General features: G+C 36.7%; 1 long non-coding RNA gene across 1 annotated transcript; it reads left to right on the top strand.

Annotated features, from left to right (window-relative positions):
- Positions 1-13,099: 13,099 nt before the first annotated feature.
- On the top strand, positions 13,100-13,966 carry LOC106084209 (uncharacterized). The gene is made up of 3 exons (XR_009398077.1): positions 13,100-13,210; positions 13,372-13,422; positions 13,536-13,966. It is a non-coding gene; the product is annotated as an uncharacterized LOC106084209 (long non-coding RNA).
- The last annotated feature ends 6,421 nt before the right edge of the window (positions 13,967-20,387 follow it).

The following is a 20,387-nucleotide window of genomic DNA, read 5'->3' as shown; positions in this document are numbered from 1 at the left end:
CCATCTTCGAACTTAACCTGCTTATGGACAAAAAAAGAATCTGTGCAAAATTTCAGCTCAATATCTCTATTTTTAAAGACTGTAGCGTGATTTCAACAGACAGACGGACAGACGGACGGACATGGCTAGATCGTCTTAGATTTTTACGCTGATCAAGAATATATATACTTTATAGGGTCGGAAATGGATATTTCGATGTGTTGCAAACGGAATGACAAAATGAATATACCCCCATCCGTCGGTGGTGGGTATAAAAATGGAAAAAATAATAGGGACGAAAGAATAAAATTCAGCAACTAAAGTAAGAACCCATGAAAGGTTTCTTGAAGAACTGTTTCGAATAGTGAACCAAATTTTTATATAAAATCTCATTTAATTCCCGTATGCTTGATATGGTGAATCTCCTGTAAATGCACTTGAAAAAAAAAAAAATAGGGGCTATTATTAAAATAATGTTATTGCTAAAGAATACTACTTTTTTGTTACTTAAAATTTTAAAAGGAGAAAAGCAACGACGTGCGCTTATAATTTAAAGGTTTTTTTGCAATATTCGTTTCGTAATTAAAAATTTTAAATCTTAATGATGGGTTGCAACTGAAGACGGTAAAATAAGTGAACAAAAGTATAATAAATGAGGGAAAATTCATTAAATGAATTGCAAATGTAATGATTTGTTGGAGAAACAAAGTTTTCTATGCAGTTCAATCAATAATTTTACGTGGAAAGTAGAGGAAAGAAAACGAAAGATCTCACATGTCCATGTGGAAAATAATCCATTTATAACATTTAAAGAACTACTACAATGCGCTAATTATAAGTCCAACACTTTGAAATAGGCGTACGGTATGTCAGCTTGATTTATAGGTAAAAGTAAAAAAAATAATTTGAACAGAGCAAAAATATAAAATAATATTTTTTTTTTTGGGCCGAACAGTATCATACCGATAAAATTTTTATATTATTGATACTTTTGAATTTTACCTTTTTTGTTGTTGTTCAGTGAAGGACAAAACGTTTTTTTTAATTTAGATTGCATCAGTATTTAACTATTGAAGAAAAGAAAAAAGAAATATTTGAAAAAAACAGTATGTACCTATATATGTAAATCTGAACCGATTACGACCAAATTCAATACAAATTGGCAAAGTTAGAGAAGAAGACATTGTGCTTTTTTTTAAATGATCGTTTGATAAATGTGCTTGCCAAGGCTCTAGAAGTAAATATCGGCCGATAAAATTTTACGGAAGCCAAATCTCAAACTCATCCGATTTATATGAAATCCACCTTAAGAAACGTTCGTGCCAAATCTGAAGCGATTCCTTTGAAATGCGCCAGTTATGGCGAAAGCCCTAAGAGAACATTTTGTGCCAAATTTCGTGAGGATCACATAACAAATGACCATTACTGTAATATTAGTCTAAATCGAAAAACACATATATATATATATGGGAGCTATATCCAAATCTGAACCAGTTTCTTTAAATTTCAACAATCTTTGTCTCTAGGTCAAAAAAGTGTCATTACCAAATTTGAGCAGATGATTGGATTAAAATTGCGATCTTTACTTTGTAAAGAAATTAACGAGGAAGACATGTTACCGTCGGTCAGTCAGCAGTTAGTATTGGTATCAGAATGCCCATTGAATACGAATCGACTCAGAACCACTTTTCTCCATCTGTCGGTTCATGTTAATTTGTATACAAATAGCAATTTTTTAACTGTTAGAAAAAAGTTTAAATTTGGATATAGCTTCCGTCTATAGGAAGGGTGATTTTTTAAGAGCTATAGGAAAGTTAACAAAAAAACTCATAAAATTCAGAAAAATTCATGAAATATTTATTTAAATCGATAGTACGATTCATACAATATAATGTTTGAAGATTATTTCATGCAAATGTTGACCGTGACTATGCCTCAATTGGTCCATCCGAACGTGAAATAAAATGTTCAACAAACTCGCCTCTCAAATGCAAATTGCAAATTTTGCCCATGAACATTCCACTAAGGAACAGGGGCAAACTTCTCACATATCAATGAGTGCAGTCCGATTCGAGTTTTAAGCTCAATGATAGCCGAGTCCAAACGGCGTGCCGCAGTGCGACACCTCTTTCGAGAGAAGTTTTACATGGCATAGTACCTCACAAATGTTGCCAACATTAGGAGGGGAAAACCACCGTTGAAAATTTTTTCTGATGGTCTCGACATGCTAACCTCTGCGCTACGGTGGAATAAGTCCATTGTTACGCGTGCTGTGTGGCATGTGGCACCATCTTGTTGAAACCACATGCCATGTAAGTCAAGCTCTTGCATTTTGGGCGAAAAGTTGGATATCATCACCATTCACAGTTACGTTACGATTCGCATCATCTTTGAAGAATTACGGTCCAATGATGTTACCCGCACATAAACCGCACCAAACTGTGACTTTTTTGGATGCATTGGTAGCTCTTGCAATGCTTCTGGTTGATTTTTACTCCTAAATCGACAATTCTGCTTATTTACGTACCCATTGATCCAAAAATGAGAATGAGAAGCGCGCGATGAACTTTCTAAAGAGAGCACGCATTTTGATAATAAAATTCAATAATTTGCCAGCGTTGTTCATTTGTAAGACGATTCATGATAAACTGAAGAAGTTTGAGTGTAAAACAAAACACGAAACGTGCGTGATCTGTTAAAACTAGTGTTGCCAAAAAGATAGTAGTTAAAAAATCATCCTTTGTATGTCCGATTTTGAGTAATATTGAGGTAGTGCAGTAATTTTTTAAACGAACCTACGAAATTTGGGATTTGACATTCTCTTATAATTGTTGACAAATTTGATGAGCACGCCATTGAACGTATGAGCAAAAATGTGGATTCGTTACAAATTCTTGCACGAGTTAATCGTAAAGGAGCATGCAATTTCATCGCAAGCAAAGTTCAACGTTTTTCACAAAAGAAGTTTACCTGTTGAAAATTTCCTTTATGTGAAACGAATTATTTTCTTGCGTGTAAGAAGGGCCGAAAGAAATATTTTTATTTTAGTGGGCATATGTACCAGCTTCTCACACCATACAGTCGAATGCATATTTAAACATAAGAAAAGAATTCCACAAGTATGCAATGTGAGTCTTAAACTTAAGGCCTTTTGAAAATATTTGCAAGTCCCTTCAGCTTCTTTAAGTGCCTAACGGCATTCATTGTGGCTTCAACAGTCAAGCAAGCAGGCAGCCAGCCAACCACAAGCCATCAGACAGTGGCTTAACGCTGAAGTTTATGATAATGTGTTAATAATCATTAAACCTTCAAATCCCTGATCCTATTGCTGTGCATCTTTAATAAACTCGTTACTCCTTCTTTCCACATTAACTTAAGTGTTTTCTCCCGCTCCACTCCACACCACATCGCTCCAGTCTCCCGTGACCCCCTTTGCCCACATGGTGGGCTGTTGCGAGTCAACTTCAGTGTTTTCCTGTGAATTGCGGGGTTTCTGCATGTGGGGGTTGGGGGGTGGCGACATTAAGTGAGGTTTGCCTGTAGCCATAACATTAAGTATTTTATTTGTGTTTGTTAATTATGTGTGTATGGAGAGTATGTGGGTGTGAGTAAGTTTATATGTTTGTGCACTAACCTCACTCACACTATTGTGAATGCTACTTAAGTGCTTTGGGAAGTTGGGAGTCACTGAAGGAAAACGGATGTTCCAAACTTCCGTAGAGTTGTGTGTGTGTCATTGGTGTGAGTGTGTTTCTATTTGCACCTATATATGTATGTGGAAAATATATACAGGCTGCTGTTGAAGTGAACGCACTGATTTGGTATTCCGCGACGAATAAAGATATATAATTTAGGCAAATAACATAAGCCAATTAGTTTGAACCATATCATCAGATAAGATGGACCAAAGGATAAATTTTTTGGTCAGCAACATTTGGTTCCATTGTGAGTGTCGTAGTTTTACTGAAGCATAAATATCCTCCTGCATATACAAACAAGTATGCAAGTAGCAAGGGCCCATACATTTTAAGCGGAATTTTTTAAGACCGCGACATGGTGAAAGCGAATATGCGTCCGCTGTCCGCAATCTGCATTATAGCTGAAACGTCAATATGCGTCCGCTGTCCGCAATCTGCATTATAGCTGAAACGTCAATGCGCTAGGTCTTCTTCAATTCTCATTGTATGCTTGATGCAATTGAGTGTATTTCTCATTAAGTCGGTGTGCTAATAGGACCATTCAGTATCTACAGACTTGGTCAATCAACCACCAACATAGTATTGATGATAGATACTAAGCCAAATTCTGATTTTTTGTCGATGTCGAGGCAGCCCAATACAGCCTTTAACTTTCGAGTTAAGTTTCTCTGCATGATGATATTCAAAATGCAGCTAAAATGAGGAAAGGGTCATTTCGTTTGTAATACTCCGTATTATAAGTCTAAAATCCTTTGTATTATACAAATTGTTGATCGTCATGCCATTTAAATTCAATTTAGCGATGTCCGTACTTCTATCTTTCGAAAAGATTCAAACTAACTAATCTATCCTCTAATTTCTAACGGTTTCATGTTATATTATGACTTTCAACGACTGCACACAAAAAGTAAACCATTTGGAATAGTTTTGCGACAAACAAAACTGCAGAAGCACCATTTTTAAAGTAACTGTGCAACATTCCTCTCTTTAATTTTTTAAGCATCCGAAACGTCCGCCAATAAAAACCTTTCAGTTTAGTAATATTCATTTTCATGAAAATACATGCTTATCAGATAAATGAAAGAAAAAGACGATTCTTTTAGTTTGTTTATATCTTTTGTATACTCCAGTTGGCAGAAAATGTAGCTAAAAAAAAACTTTTTTATTGGGTAAAACTCAATCTACTAGCAGTCGTTATGGGGAGCTTTCAGACCGTGTGCGTATGTAAACTCAGAAAGTGACAATTTTTCAAATTTTACTTTAGCTGAACAAAATGATTGCATTTACAATAACACAAACAAAAAATCTCGCTCCAAACGGCGCAAGTTTGGAGGCAACAAGAATTTCTACAGCACAAAGATTTTTTTACAGTATTTTGACCCAAACATTCTATGTATTCGTCACAAATTCTTTTTATAATAAACAATTATAACGTTCTTCCTAAAAGAAGTTTACTTTTCGAAAAGTTTGTTTATTGCTACTGAATTATTGTCATGTCCGTCCATATGTCTGTCTGTCGAAAGCACGCTTACTTTCGAAGAAGACTTATTAAGCCTTTAGAAGGATAAATTACCACCCGATTTGGCTGAAATTTCGCACGTTCGATTTTGTTATGGCTTCCAACAGCCGTACCAGTTATTTTTATATGACTTCTATCTGCTATATATTGGAAAGGCATCATTCAAAGCACATGTCAAATGCGATCCATGGTGGAGGGTATATACGATTCTGCCTGGCCGAACTCAACGCGCTTGTACTTGTTTTAGTTGGTACTAATTGACTTAAATTGCTTTTTTAATTGAAAGTTGTTTCATTATCTTGTTCAAAAACGGTGACTGATGTTATGATTTTAGTAATTTGAAACAGTTTCAAATAAAAACAGTTAATTAATTATGTTTGCCTGTTATGGCTGGACAATGAATTTATTATTATATACGATATTGCTCCCAAAGGGGAGAGAGAGTTGGAATAATCTGAATGAAAAGAAACATCACAGGAAATGAAGGATTTTTCTTGAATACTGAAAAGAATTTGCCAGATAACAGACTACACGCCACTGTTGGCCACAGCTATTCATCAGTACCATAGTGTTGCTCTCTTACCTTCCGGCTGTCGGGCCTACAGTTTATAGCATGTTATTTTGTAACCTTAAACTTTAATTCATATGAATGATTGTATTTTTGCTGTGTTGATGTTTTGAGCCCCTATACTCATAGGAAATGTCAATTACGGAGTTGTCAAATTGACACCATTGGTTCATAAAAGTAAAAGAACACACACAGAAGTTATCAGCTCAATCACAAGTGTTCATAAACCTACAATCGATTTTTGTGAATGAAACGTTCGAAACTGCCACCAGTCGTTCACATTCTGACAACGTCTTTTGTGCAGTGTTTTTTACAGATAGCAAAAAGTTTTTGTGAGCTGCTGAGAATCTATACTGTGTTCCATCCATCGGTAGAGAAATGCCGCACGTTGTCAATATTATCAACACCATCTGATTATGATGACACCATTGGTGCATGATTTTGTAACAACGTATTCTATCAGTGAGAAGCTACAATTTTTATGTGATTGGGTTGGAATGATATGCGCAGTACGTTTACCAAAGTCCATTAATAGATGAAGCCCTATTCCCCGATTTGAGTTCTTGAGCCTTCTTGATGCGCCAATTTTTATTCGACTTGGCTGCGTACCTATAGTTCCGCCTGGCCGAACTTGGTATATTTTTAAATGTTTTTTTTTTTCTGAAATCTAAAGTGACAAATTTTAAGCAAAACCGGTTTCGTCCGGTTAGATATTGCCACCAGTGCTAACATTTCCACAGCAACCGCTGTGGTCAAAGAAGTAAAAGTTCTCTTTTACTATAATTGGGTGTAGAACAGCATAATTTCTGTTCGCTTCATTTTATGAAATTTGATTCGCTGCGTTTGCTTGCCAGCTTTGTTCGTTCGTTCGTATTTTCATTAACCGAAACATAAATTATTACAAAACTTTTGTGGATGCGGTTGTTGCTGCCCAGCTTATGATGCTACTGTTGCTGTTGTTTGTGTTGTTGTTGTAGTCGATGTTGTGAGAGGTAATTAAATATTACATGGAGAACTAATTGTTCCTGTGTACTGTTCATTATGGTGGTGGTGGTGGTGGTGACGGCGGTGGCGAGAGCCGCATGCAATAAGCCAGAAGGACAATAAAGAACCATCCTGTGAATGCGAACATATGTATGCCACTGGGAGGCAGGAGATAGAGAGGGCGAGAGTGAAAGGAAGGAACGGAGCAAAAACTTTGCCAATTATTAAATCATAAGTTTTTCATTTTTCTGCGGCATTTTCATTTAAACATACGAACCCTGACGACAAATGAAATTAGACTGGCTGCTATTGTGTTGGCTACCTGAGTGGCAGTGCCAAAAGTTATGTTGCATAGTTTTTGGTAACTTTGCTGCGCCCCCTTCCATTCCAATCCATTTTTGTTATGAGTCTGAAAGTATACTTTAGTTTCTGGGCTGACTTGTGAAATTGTTATTTAACTTTTTGCCATGGAATTCATTATGGGAAAGCCGCAACTTTAATTTCACTCGCACCTAAATCAAACGGTGTGAGAAATATAAAGGCTGTCGTCTGGCTCTTCTCGACGTGGGCGATGGGAGTGATGTGGCGCGGCAAGCCTTTGGCAGCGGTGGCTGTCCCTTTTCCATCCCTCTTCATTAGGTAACTATTAGTTTGAGAAGTATTTAAATATTCCCAAATGTGCACTTCGTCTCCTGCTGCTGCAGCGTATCCTTTGGATTTCCCCTGAGCTTGTCTGTTGTTTTACATTCACGACCACAGTCGCCGCCACCAAAAAAGGGCAAAGTGTGGAACTTTGTTGAAAAACGACATCTATATGGGGAGAATTTCGTGTAAAATCCGCAAATTATAAGCATTTTGTGGTCTAATTTGTGGTTTCATACTGTCAAAGCTTAATTTAAATACAAACATGGGAGAAGCCACAAAACCCCAAGCACATCCCTCACCACCACCCTCGCACCACAAACACTGCCAACGACAATATGAACTACATAAACTGCATGGAGCTCAGGCGGCATAAACCATAGCGCACCATTGCCAACGCTGCCATTTGAAAGTTTGGCTATAGTCTATGCGCCAGGAAAAGATTCCTTTGCAATTTTATTATAACTTGAGGCAAGTGTTAAGGCATTTTGCATACCGGCAGTACAGGGTGAGACAAAAAGCTTGTGTGAAACAAAGATTTTAGAAATTGAATACAAACTGCTTGGTTTTCTATTGTAATAAACCCACAATTTAGGTTCAAACAATAGTGACACTCCCAGTTACTTGCGGTATGATGTTTACATTTTCCAATTTTTCCGTTAAATAAAAAATAGGCCTTTAAACTTGCTATAAATGGGGCCAAAAATTTTTAAAAAAAAACTTTTTCAACACAATTGAGCGTAATTTGATAATAATTTCCAAAATAATTTTTTATTTACGAAGGAACACAGAGAGTATTTGATAAAAATGGTGCATTCGATACGCCAACTTGCATGAATCTAAATTGTGTTCCATTTACGATATTGAGAAGTATTGTATATCTTGTAAAATTCCTAAAATCTTTGGTGAGAAATGGTAAACAGCTGATCAATGGACACACCTTTGAGTTATAACACATGAGCAAGTTTAACAAACTGAATGAAATTCAGATTTTAATGTGAAAATTCCATGAACGAATAGCGGGAAGCTTTTCCTTATATGAAATAGTGTTGTCTGATTCAAGTTTAAGCTCAGTGACAAGGGACTACCTTTTTGATTGTCAGATCTGAAGGCGTGCAGCAGAGCGACACCACTTGCTAAAGATGTTATACACAGCTAACCATCTTTTTGATATCCTTGCCCAGATTCAAGCTAACCACAGCGCCCTTGTGGCCTCTTTTTTCAAATAGTAAATAATCATTGAGCTCGTCTCGAAAGAGAAACAAGCCAAAATGGTAAAATTTAAAGTTCTTCGCCCATCTTGGTATGGCAACAGATAGTCTTTGATGCAAGCTATGTGCTATACTTGGATATGTTGCATTTTAACTATCGGTCATGTATATCCAAAACTTCTTTGCAATGCTTCCCTTATTTATCTAAAACTATAATTTTGCTGTAATACTTTGAAGTAAATGGCATGTAAAATTATTTTTATGACTGATTGTCTTCCATAACAAGCATATGTTAGTTAATTGATTTATTCAGGAAAAATGGCTTCATACGTCTGGGAAAGAGATGGTAATATAAAACTACATCTATATTATTACTATATTTATACCCTCCACTACAGAATGGAGGTATACTAATTTCGTCATTCTATTTGTAACACCTCGAAATATTATTCTAAGACCCCATAAATTATTTATATTCTTGATTGTCATTCCATTTTAAATCGATATAGCCATGTCCGTCCGTCTGTCGAAATCACGCTACAACCGAAGAAAGAAAGGTAGGAGTCTGAAATTTTGCATAAATACTTCTTATTAATTTAGGTCTGTTGGGATTGTGTATGAGCTATATCGGTCCATATAAACCAATCTCCAGATTATAATTATTAAGCTTTTAAAAAGCGCAGCTCTTACCCGCTTTCCCTGAAATATTGCACAATGAGTTTTCCCATGACCTCCAACAGATGTATCGAGTACGATTCTGATAGGTCTAAAACCTGATAAAGCTCTCTTGGGCATTTCTTGTTACGACCTACCATTACAAATTACAACAACAAATTTTTCCATCAGCATTCAATTAAGGAACACGGGCAAACTTTTCACTTCAATGAGTGCTGTCCGATTCAAGTTTAAGCTCAATCAGAATATGATCTCCCAAAATCCCTTTTAAATTTCTGCCTTTAAAGAGAAAGCGTCCAAAGAACTTGACATAAGATTCGGCCCAGCCGAACTTAACACGCTTTACTTGCATTATTTAAGGTAGACACATTTATTTTATAGTTTGAAACATGATATAGTGAAGTAAAATCAATGTGGGTAATACAAAAACCTTTATTAAAATCAAGAACAAGCATAACAAATTTCTTAAAGACATCAAACATTTCCAAAGGCTTAATGTTCAAAAGGTGTAATGAATTTTGTTCTCGCAGAATGTATCAGCACGCTCTGAACACCGTGGGACTTTTAGAATTGCGGGAATTTCATCCTTCGACATTACAAATGCCAAAGCTGCCATATTTTCCAGCTTGTTACATAAATAGCTTCACTTTGGCAACTATGCTGAATGAGTTTGAGAGTAAAACTTTTTAATTTGACTAACGCAAAATATGCTGTGATTTTACCACCTCCACTCATGTTGGTTCCACATCCCTTGTAAAGGTTTAATTCGTAGGGCGGAAAAGGTAATCGTTTATGTGTTGGGCTTAAACAAAACAATCGAATTTTTTTTCTGCCATTTTGGCATTAAAAAGTGTGTGAAAATATTAATGGATGGTTTTTGTGGAATATTCTAGGTCTTCTATAATACAACAGTAATGATATATTCGTACTGAAAAGCTGTATACTGCATACGGCTTGCACTTTAACGTTAATTTATGAGAAAGTTAATTAAGGCAATTTAAATTTTAAATTTCTAGTCTAACGATGGAATGCAGCTACGTATGATGTAGCTGCATTCCATCCTATTTAGTTAATAAAAATTCAACAAAGATTTTGATACACTGAAAACGTTGTTGTCCCAAAATTGTTATTCACTTGTTATCATTGTTATTCAAGATTACCAATTTTCCAAAGTTTAAATGGAACATTTTTGTGGTGAAGGAGTTTTGACTAGAAATTAAGGAAGTTCTTCTTAAATTGTACTCTAATGCAAATTTACACATGAACATTCCATTAAGTAAGAGGGAAAAACTTCTCACATATCGATGAGTGCTGCCCGATTAAAGCTTAAGTTCAATGATAAGGGGTCTCCTTTTTATAGCCGAGCCCGAATGGCTTGCCGCAGTGCGACACCTCTATGTGGATAAGTTTATATATGGCTGCCAAACCAAATGGTACAGTACCTTATCAAATATCGCCAGCATTATGAGGGGATAACCATTGCTGAAAATTTTTTCAGCTACTGAATAAATTGTAAAGAAGCATGCAATTCAATACAAAAAAGGGAATTTCACAAATTTGCCGGTAGGCTACACAACTAAAGTTGGGTTGTAATCCATAAATGACCCGAAATGTCGTTGAAGGTTAGGTTAGGTTGAAAAGAAGGTGCGGATATTAATCCGTCCCATACCGCAATGGGCATACAACTAAGCCAGTAATCGGCTTGTTGTGAGCTGTAAATACTAACCTCGAAAAAGAATCGTTGAAGGTTAGAAAATATGTTGGACAAGGCCAACATAGCTAAAGAAACAGAAAAGCTCTACGTAAAGGAGAGCGGCTAAATATTTACGATTTTTTCGAAGAACAAGTTATACGAAGTCATTTGTGATGTAAAAGGACATTCGTCAGCGATCGAAATTAGAGGCACAAGTTGTGTCCGGTAGTAAGAAAAAACAACGTTTGCAAGCCTAAGACCCAGTTGGATGGAATGCCAGTTTTACAAGCATAAATAACTCAGCGAATTTTTATCAAACCAAAAATCGCTTTAAACTTGTAGGAATGGTTTTGGACATAAACACCTTTGCACTGGTAGAAAAAGACGTTGCAAAATCATAAACCAATGTTGTCATTATCATAAACAGGCGTATTTTTGATAACTTGCGGAAATGATTTTTATGGCATAGGGTGATCTAACGTACTTAGGTGTCTGTGGTGCAATGTAGTAAGATGTTTGTAAACATACAATTGGGATGTATGGAAAACAGGCAACATTAAAAAAAACGACAAAAAACAAGCAAATCATTTTTATCACCGCCCGAAATTTTTCTTATTTTAATGTAAACAAGTAAAAGCATGCTAAGTTCGGCCGGGCCGAATCTTGGGAATCCACCACCATGGATTCTGCAAAAAATGTATACAAAATTAATTTTGCTATAGGGCATAATTAGGTTATAGAATGATTTTGGCAGTACTTGGCATAGTTGTTGAAAGTCATAACAGAACACTGCATTCAAAATTTCAGCTAAATCGCACAAAAATTGCGGCTTGTAAGGGCTCAAGAAGTTAAATCGGGAGATCGGTTTATATGGGAGATATATCTAAATCTGAACCGATATAGGCCATTCGCAATCCCCAATATATTTTTTTTCAAATTATGAAAAGCACGCTTTTTAATTGATTGTACACCCGTTTCTGAAATATTTTACGAAAAATCAATAGAAAAATACTTAAAAGCCCCTGTAAACAATTTGCTTTCGTTCTGATCGTTAGTAAACAACAAATAATTGTTCGTTGTTTAGTTGACAATTTTCTATTCGTTAACCAAAACATGTGATTTGAACAATGACGATTATCTTTAAAAGTTGCAACAGAATACCAAAATCGTAAACTTTTCTGTTGCCGCATTCTAACTAAACGATTTTGGTTAAAATATCGGCACATTTTGCAATATTTCGTTTGAAGAAAACTGTTGTTGACTTATGAATATTTGTGGTTGATCTGAACACATCTGTGTGTGTGGCGGGGCACGCTTTTATGAACCGATGGGGTCTATTTGACAACGCCGTGATTGATTTTTCATGGGTGGAAAGTGTGAAGGTGAAATAAAATGATAGCAACGTTATTTTTAAGTCTTGCTTCGCAGGTTTGAAATCATAGCCGATCAAAGAAAATATCTAAAATTTCAGATAATCTGTTTTTATTTCTTTAGAGTATGTCAACATACCTCAAATGATTTCTGAGGACATGTATGGACTCTTTGAGTCCACCTCTGTTCCTACAGTTGGAACGTTTCAGAAGTTTGTTTTGCCATTTTCTATAACAATTCCATAATTTCAAATTCACCTCAAACCGATTGTTGTACATACCAAATCCATTATTAAAATCAACAGATCTATTTGAAATGGGGATTTCCTTCAGGCTTCAATAGACCCGAGACTTTAAAAGTTGTCAAGCATTTTGTGTTTTGATGTCCTTGTTTTTATGAGCTGTTGAATGGAAAATCTAAAACAAAATTTGAATTCCCAATAAGATTTAATTGAATCCAGTTGACTTGATGAGGTGTCTGGGGACCGCAAAACCTCTGAAATGAAACAATATTTGAAAAAATTCAAACTTTTCCCATTTGATTTGCAAAATGCATGCCAGCCAACCAGACCATTCTCGCCAAACCCCAATGAAATGCAGAGGCATCAGTGTCAAGAATGTGGAAAAGCAATTAAGTTAAAATGTTTGCTAACAAATTGTTCTTTATGTTCACATATACCAACTCATGCATGCATGTATGTGTGAGTATGACATACACACACATACACACACACACACATGTGTGTTTATATCTGCAATTATTATTCAGTTTGAGGCTTCTTTGGCTGGCAAAGATAAAAAAAGCACTCGAGAAATATGGTGTGGTGTGTGGTGCGATGCAGTGAATTGCGGTGTGGTGTGGTGTTGAAAAGTAAATGAAAGACCAAGTTGAATAAATTTGATTAAATAAATGAGGAGGATGAGGTTTTTTGTTCTTGATTTTATTTTAATTATAATGTACATTTAAATGTTTGCCGAAATTGCCCATCTCAGTTATTAGATTTGCATCTCAATCATTTTCTTTCTTTTCAGATGAAATCGACCAAAGGGCTCAACCACACAAATAATTTGGTGTATGGAAATGTAAGTACATACAAATTAAAAACCTTTTAAATCATTTCATCATTTCATCATTTCTGGTTTTTGGTTTTTTCCTTTTAATTAAATTTTCATTTCTCATGTGAACTATTCGCAAGTTTTATGACATTGCATTACGAATTGCAGTAAATAAATCCAAGTTCTTGAACTCTTGAATGCCACAAGTAAAAGACTCGCATAAAGTTGTAGGGTTTCTCTGCATGTTGCGGAACAAACATGCCATTCACTACAACAATGCAGAAAAAATTTCAATAAATGTGGACATTTGCTTTTTCACTTCACAAGCATGAAGACAAATATGCTTAAAGTTCCTGCAACATAAATAATTGTAATGCATGTAAACTGCTAGCGCATGGAAGAATGCTTACTACGAGGGGTCTTAGAGTGCAAGACTGTCGACTGGAAATTCCAGTGAGAAAATTTTATTGAAAGTTTGCTGAACATTTTGGGGAAAGTTTCAAAAAAAAATCGTTTTTGGAGAGAATTTCAAGAAAATTTTGCATTTAAATAAAACTGCATTGGAATTTTGTCTTTGGAGAATTTTTTTTTTTTTGAGGAAAATATCATTTAGCTCTTAAACCCCGTTTACATAGCTCATTAAATAGAACCCTCGACCTTGAGGGACGCGATATATACTGATTTCGAAAATTGTGAATCCCTTCCCAGAATTTCCTTTGCGGCTATCGTTATGGCACAGAGCTCTGCCCGAAAGAACATACACTCATCCGGCTATACGATGGAAAGTTGGAAAGACGTCTCGACTTCTCGCACCACTTCGTGGTGGGCCGTCTCCTCTGGCTAGCCCTTGAGGCATGTCTAAAGTTTTCCGTCGTCAGACCCTCCCTTACCTTCAGTTCTTTTTGTTAATAAAATTATTTTGTTTGAAATGTCAAATTCTACGTTCTGTAATAAGCATAATTGCCTCTTTACATTTACGATACATTCATCCTACAATTACGGACATTTAAGAGAGGATAACCAGGTCTAAAGACCGTTAGATTAAACAATTTTAATTTAATTTTGTGTTTTAAAATTTTAAATTGAAATTTAGGCCCGCTCCGCTGCGCCTTCTTTTACTTTATATAGAACAAAAGTTTCCTTGGAATATTTATTTTCGACAATTAAAGAGCTTTTAGTGAAATACCATGCTACGAAAATAGCATATCGCTTGACTAAGAGTTTAACAATATAAGTGCCTTGATCTAAATCCCATATGATGTTTATTGGTCAACGAATTTAAGTTTGGATTTAAGGTGTACTTCATTCATAAAATACTTTATTTCAGCCAGATATTCTCATGATATCTGATTAAGGGGTGTTTTTGGAGGTAAGGTGGTCCCCCAGACACTTGGCCCTGAAAAAATATCAGCATCGTGCTCTTCTCTCAAATACCATTTACTTTAACCCCATATTGCCATTGGCTTAAGAGGAGTTTACAGGATGAGGCGTCCCCCAAACACATGGCCCCAAAATAGGTTATCAAATTCGTTTTCTAATCTCAAATACCTTTCATTTGAGCCACATATTGCCATGGTCGAAAAATTTTTTTCCCTTAGGGATGTTTTGGGAAAGGGGTGATGCCCTAAATACATGGTCCTACATTTGGATATCATTTTTCGTATTCTACTCCCAAATACCTTTATTTGAGCCCCATATTGCGATGGTCACTAAAAAATTGCTGTTTGTGGGGTATTTTGGGAAAGGGGTAGACCGCCAGAAAATTGGTTCCGAAAATGGGAATAAATTCTTGCTCTACCCCCAATACCTTTCATTTAAGCTCCACATTGTCATGGTCGGTAAATATGCGCGATTTAGATGTTTTTTGGGGATTGGGGTGGTCCCCCAAATTCTAAGCCCTGAAAATGTATCACCAACGTGCTCTATTCTCATATATCTATATATAATTTATTTGAACCCCATATTGCCATTGCCCTCAAAATTGGATATCAAATTCGTTTTCTAATCTTATTTAAACTCCTTATTGCAAAAGTTAGCAATTATGTCCGGTTTGGGGTATTGGCCTTAAAAACTATGAATATTTAGTTCCACTCTCTTTAAGACCCAAATTGTCTTGGTGAGCAAATATGTTCTATTTGGTGGTTGTTATGGTGGTGGGACGTTCGTAAGACAGTTAGCCCCTAATGTTGATATCAGATACGTGGTCTACTCCCACATACCCTTAATTAAAGCCCCATATTTCCATTTCAGATTCGTACTCTACATTCAAATACCTTTTATTTAAGCCATATGTTCCTATGGTCAGTAAATAAGTCCTGTTTGGGGGTGTTTTGGGAAAGGGGTGGACCCCCAGAAACGTGGTCTCACATTTGGATATCGGATTCGTATTCAAATACCTTTTATTTAAGCCACATATTCCTATGGTCAGTAAATAAGTCCTGTTTGGGGGTGTTTTGGGAAAGGGGTGGACCCCCAGAAACGTGGTCTCACATTTGGATATCGGATTCGTATTCGACTCGCAAATATCTTTTATTTGAGTCCCATATTGCCATGGTAGGTAAATATGTCCGATTTAGGGGTGTTTTGGGGCTTGGGGCGGTCCCCCTAGCACTTGGTCCGACAATTGGATATCAGATACGTTTTCTTATCCTAAATACCTTTCATTTGAGTCCCATATTGTCGTGATTGGTCTATATATATGTTTGGTAGGTTTTAGGATGGGGCGGTCCCCATAGGTAACCCATCCGAAATTTGGATACCAAATTTTTATTTTTATTTATTTTTTCGCTTAAATCGCACCACCCATCTTCGAGATCTGGCGTTTCTGAAAATTAGGGTAAGGGGGAGGGTCCGCCCCCCCTTCAGATATCAAAAAATATAGTACCCTATTTTCATCACGGGGTCATTATGCACCATCTGTTAAAATTTCAAGAAAATCGGTTCAGCCGTTTCTGAGTCTATAAGGAACACACAAACAAATAAACAAACCTACAAACAAACACAAATTGATTTTTATATATAAGACTAGTTGGTCCGGTGTGCTTCGCTACACCCATAAGTGTTTGCGGCCCACTTTTGCCACATTCAATAGAATCCCATTTTGTCCCGTTTGGTATCCATGCCCATTTGAGTCATAATTTTGGGGATATAACAAATTTTTTAATATCTTACGCTCAAGTACCTTTCGTTTGAATCCCATATTTTCCCGATCGGGAGTAATTTTCCGTTTGGGAGTAATTTTTGGGGTGGACCGGCCCTTATGAACTTGACTCCAAATTTGTATATGAGTTTCCATATTCTACTTTCAATTACCCTTCATTTGATACCCATATTGCCCGTGGCATCCCCCACGGTTATTTGACCCCAAATTTTTATGCCAATTTTGTGTTTTTGCGTTACTGTCGTTGATTTCAAGACGGACGGACAGATATAGCTAGATCGACTGTCATGGCGATGGGGTCGCAGATCAATATTTCGAGGTGTTACAAACGGAATGCACTGCAATCAACTATCGATGCATTCTGCAAATGACCTGTACACAAGAAAGACAGTGATACCTATACCACACATTCTACCAATACCGCGATTGCAGGAGACCTGTTTGCTTGATTGTTATTTTCGCACCACTATTAGTTAAGGTCACCACATATTCCTATGGTCAGTAAATAAGTCCTGTTTGGGGGTGTTTTGGGAAAGGGGTGGACCCCCAGAAACGTGGTCTCACATTTGGATATCGGATTCGTATTCGACTCGCAAATATCTTTTATTTGAGTCCCATATTGCCATGGTAGGTAAATATGTCCGATTTAGGGGTGTTTTGGGGCTTGGGGCGGTCCCCCTAGCACTTGGTCCGACAATTGGATATCAGATACGTTTTCTTATCCTAAATACCTTTCATTTGAGTCCCATATTGTCGTGATTGGTCTATATATATGTTTGGTAGGTTTTAGGATGGGGCGGTCCCCATAGGTAACCCATCCGAAATTTGGATACCAAATTTTTATTTTTATTTATTTTTTCGCTTAAATCGCACCACCCATCTTCGAGATCTGGCGTTTCTGAAAATTAGGGTAAGGGGGAGGGTCCGCCCCCCCTTCAGATATCAAAAAATATAGTACCCTATTTTCATCACGGGGTCATTATGCACCATCTGTTAAAATTTCAAGAAAATCGGTTCAGCCGTTTCTGAGTCTATAAGGAACACACAAACAAATAAACAAACCTACAAACAAACACAAATTGATTTTTATATATAAGACTAGTTGGTCCGGTGTGCTTCGCTACACCCATAAGTGTTTGCGGCCCACTTTTGCCACATTCAATAGAATCCCATTTTGTCCCGTTTGGTATCCATGCCCATTTGAGTCATAATTTTGGGGATATAACAAATTTTTTAATATCTTACGCTCAAGTACCTTTCGTTTGAATCCCATATTTTCCCGATCGGGAGTAATTTTCCGTTTGGGAGTAATTTTTGGGGTGGACCGGCCCTTATGAACTTGACTCCAAATTTGTATATGAGTTTCCATATTCTACTTTCAATTACCCTTCATTTGATACCCATATTGCCCGTGGCATCCCCCACGGTTATTTGACCCCAAATTTTTATGCCAATTTTGTGTTTTTGCGTTACTGTCGTTGATTTCAAGACGGACGGACAGATATAGCTAGATCGACTGTCATGGCGATGGGGTCGCAGATCAATATTTCGAGGTGTTACAAACGGAATGCACTGCAATCAACTATCGATGCATTCTGCAAATGACCTGTACACAAGAAAGACAGTGATACCTATACCACACATTCTACCAATACCGCGATTGCAGGAGACCTGTTTGCTTGATTGTTATTTTCGCACCACTATTAGTTAAGGAAGCAGTTGAGCAAATTTTGCTCCTACAACTTCTATGCCGACAAAATATTGCAATTGCAACTGATGTTGGCACTTTAGGTTGATCGTATCACCAACAAATGCTGGGATTTAGTTCCCTGATCTCGTCTGTAAGCTCCTCGTATTTGTATGCAAGGAAACTTTTTTGTTTGTTGGAAAAATGGAAAAGTTTGTTCTTTTTGTCGTGTTGAGTTGTGTTTATGCTGCTGCTGCTACTGTTGTTGTTATAGTTTTTTCTCTATTGTTTCAAGTTGTATTTGTGTTCATGGCAACAATTCAGAACAACAATCACCACAACAAGAGTACAACATTTAGCAAGCAGTGCAGCGGTAGCAACATCAGCAGTGGCAGTGCAACGTCAAGTGCCACACGAACTGAAAATTAAAGTTGCAACTGTGTGCCAGTCCAGCAGCAGCAGCTACTACAACAGCAACTGCAAGAACTGAGTGAATTAGTCCAGCAACAGCAATCAAATGAGGAATGGAAAACTTAAATATTAAGTGCAAAAAACAACAACAACAACCAAAGTCGAGAGGCAAAAACAAAGAAAAAAAAAATACAAAAGCAAAAAACGTCAGAGAAAACAAACATGGCAATTAGTTTATAGCTGCAGGACAAAAGTCCAAATAGCAAAAGTAATAAAATGCACAGCAAAACATATTAACAAACAATTTTATGGCAACAACATCATAGTTGTTGTTGTCGTCATGGCCATTGTCAGCAGTAACAACAACGACAACAACTTCAACAACAAGCTCTTCATTGGCCAGGAAAAAAAAGTTTGCAAAACATTTAGATGCACTTTTGCCCTCTCTTTGCAAGAGCTAACAAACACTCTTAACGCAATTTGAAATGGATTTATGTGTACGAATATACACACACACATACATCCAATCATAGTGTCCTTGGATTGCAAGGATAGTTGCAAAAACCAACAATAACTTCATTAGCTTTGCCTTGTTGACTACAGAACGATAGTGAAAACTACACCATTTCCTAAAGAACATAACAAAAATAAACCAAAATCATAAAAATTTATAACCCACAAGGCATCGTGGTAGAGTCTTCAGATTTACAACCTAAGACATCTTAAGTCAAGTTTCCTTTAATAATGACATAGTTTTTTGAACACATTTTTTTAAAGTTGTAGGCTATATTCGTAAATATAAATGTAATTGCCATCATAGCTTATCCGATCTTGGAGCCATTTACTAAAGTCGGTACCCGAAACAGGGTAACTGACACGAAGTGGTGCCAATTCAAACAATCATATTTTTTTTGTGTGTGTTAACATATTTTTTATTGCTTCATGTGACAAAAATGTGTGGAAGTAACCTTCATTTCATAATCCTTTCAATTTTGCTCGATATAACTCAATTTTACCTAGGCTATTGCTCTGAGCCGGTCAAAAAAAAAAAACAAGTTGGAAGCTGCACGAATGTAATCTCTAGGTATTTTTGCCCATTCTTGTACAATGGCTTTCTTCAGCGTATTCATATTGACATATTTTCGAATCCTTAGCTTGCTATCTTAAATGGCCCAAAAAGAAAAGTCCATCGAATTGGCATCGGGAAAGTTGGACAGGCAATGTGTGGACTATATGAAGTGGGGAACATATTTTTTTTAGCCATTCTTGGTTTACACATGCTTTATGTAATGGTGGCCACCGTAGCGCAGAGGTTAGTATGTCGACCTATGACGCTGAACGCCTGGATTCGAATCCTGGCGAGACCATCAGAAAAAATTGTCAACGGTTGTTTTCCCCTCCTAATGCTGCCAATATTTGTGAGGTACTATGCCATGTAAAACTTCTCTCTAAAGAGGTGCCGCACTGTGGCACACCGTTCGGACTCGGCTATAAAAAGGAGGCCCTTATCATTGATCTTAACCTTGAATCGGACTGCACTCATTGATATGTGAGAAGTTAGCCCCTGTTCCTTATATCTCCTGTAGTATCCAAAAAAAATTCGATAAACTAAACTTTTTGAAATTTTTGCAGAGGCTGGTCTCTTAATTTGTTGTTTGTAAAGGCATTTCTTATCCGATTTTCAAGTTTTCAACTGATTCGGATAACTGACAAAATTTGCTATATTTTTGAAGC

This window comes from Stomoxys calcitrans, chromosome 4 (assembly GCF_963082655.1).
Source record: "Stomoxys calcitrans chromosome 4, idStoCalc2.1, whole genome shotgun sequence".
Lineage (NCBI taxonomy): Eukaryota > Metazoa > Arthropoda > Insecta > Diptera > Muscidae > Stomoxys > Stomoxys calcitrans.
Note: the sequence above shows the minus strand (reverse complement) of the source record. Positions and strands in the feature narration are given on the sequence as shown.